Genomic DNA, 2,355 nt, shown 5'->3' with positions numbered 1-2,355 from the left:
CCGCTCTGCTAACTGTTGCTCCAAAGAGCTTCTAGCCCATCTGACAGAGGCTTGTGATACTCGTCCATCCTCCCTCACCACCCCCCGCACCACCCCTCCCTCCACCCTGTGCCTCCCTCCTCCATATGACAGGGGCGCTCACCAGTGCTGAAAGGTGATGAGAGTGGTACATCTGTTGTGTGTGTGTGTGTGTGTGTGTGTGTGTGTGTGGTATGTGTCTACAGAGCAGAGGATGATGCAGTCGGTCAGGGTTAAGCTCTGCTGCATTTGGGCGTCCATCAAGAATCCCTCCTCCTGGATGGCAGGATGTATGGATGGATTAACCCCTCGTATACAGAGCAGAGAGAGTAGATGGGGGAGTGAATGCTCTTTTACTTCACACACACACACACACACACACACACACACACACACACACACACACACACACACACACACACACACACACACTGGAGGGGAGATCATAGCTGCAGCATGTTGACGTTTGTGGACTTCAGATATAAAAAAAAGAAGACGTTTCATTTTTATTGTTGTTTGCAGGTTTTTGCAGTGTCAGGGAATTCCCCCTTTTTATGTGTGTGTATTTGTGTGTGTTACATATACTGTCTTCATGTTTGTGTGTGTGTGTGTGTGTGTGTGTGTGTGTGTGTGTGTGTGTGTGTGTGTGTGTGTGTGCAGAAATGTCTGGATGAGTGAGACATGCTGCATCAGAAGCGTGTGGAAAAAAAGGGAAGAAAGAGAGAGAGAGGGACGAAATGAAGTGTGTTCTCTGGGAGGAGTGATGCAGGCAAGAATCCTTGTTTTGGTGGCCATGGCAACCGGTTTCTGAGAAACCCCCCCCCACCCCCCAACACACACACACACACACACACACACACACACACACACACACACACACACACACACACACACATACAAACACCACTCCCACCTCCCACCCTGGGACTTCACCGCAGAGCAGTGAAGGTGCTGCAGTCGAGCCTGAGGAAGACAATAAGGCAGTGCGTGTGTGTGTGTGTGTGTGTGTGTGTGTGTGTGTGACCTGTGCGTACATGTCGTGTTGCAGTGTAATTGTGTTCATGTCTGATCTCATGTAGCTGTCAAAGGAGAGCACACAAACAAGAAGTGTACGGATGAAAAGATGCCATCAGTTAAGCACAACATGAGTCACGTTCTGCTCCGTCAGATTCCTACTTTTCCTTTTTTTATTTCACTCAAAGTCTCACTCTGCTTCTCTGCTTCCCAGTTCTGTTATTTACTGTCATGCAAGTGCAGAGCCCCCATGGACCCTCAACACGTAACCTGATAATATAAACAACCCCTGTTCCTCCCACTCACTCTCACCCAGTAGTTCATCAGAACTTGGAAATGATTGGGTGCCTCTCAGCCAGGTTCTCAAGAAACTCCAAAACCTTCAGGAGGAACCACAAATCAGTGGCATTTTTTATGTGCTTACATTGTGTGTGTTTTTTTGGAGAGTTACATGCTGGAGTGTCTTGTCGGGTGCAGTGACTGCGTGAAGCTGCCTGAAGTCTTTTTGTCACACTGAGGTTGCCAGGTTTGGTAGCACCGCGCTGGCACAGAGACCAAAACCAAAATCTGTGCTCACTGACGGTGTCTGCCAGCGCTACAGCCAGAGATGCTGCACAGAAGTACGGAGCAGATAAATACGCTGCTGAACTGCAACCTGAGGGGAGATGAATATGATGTTTTTGGATTTGAATCCACACACATATGAAATAGCATGAGTTTTTTTATTCTGATTATTTTGGGAGAATTTGGTCTAAATTCTGTTGTTAAGTACAAGAATGAGAAGAAATTTTCTGGTCATCTTTTTTCCTCGAGACAAATCCAGACAGTATGAGATGAGATGATGTGATCAGATGCATATGATGAGACAAAATAAACAAAGCACAAAACAGTAAAAAACAGCAGTGTAATGTTAATGCTGTGTGCTCCTGACCTCTGACCTCCAGGTTGCATCACATCAATATTCAGCTCTGCAGGGCAGGTTGTTAGTTTGATTACTCCGCATAAACCTCAGCTATGGCCAAACACTGCCTTCTTCTCTGTGGCTTACATGTAAACACACACACACACACACACACACACACACACACACACACACACACACACACACACACACACACTGTAAGGATTAATGGCCCTTCATCCACTCTCCCATCATTATCTGTATTCACCAGCAGCATCATCCATCACTGCTGCATGGCCTGCAGCGCCATCTGCCTGTCAAACAACATCGATGCAGCGCTCTGTGTTGTGTGTGTTTGTTGGGTGTGTTCCTTGCTTTTGGTGCTGAAGTTAAGCTGCTGCTCGGGGCCCCGCAGCCACCAG

Source organism: Chaetodon trifascialis, chromosome 2 (genome assembly GCF_039877785.1).
Source record: "Chaetodon trifascialis isolate fChaTrf1 chromosome 2, fChaTrf1.hap1, whole genome shotgun sequence".
NCBI classification, from domain to species: Eukaryota; Metazoa; Chordata; class Actinopteri; order Chaetodontiformes; family Chaetodontidae; genus Chaetodon; species Chaetodon trifascialis.
The sequence above is the reverse complement of the archived record's forward strand: the minus strand, read 5'-3'. Positions refer to the sequence as shown.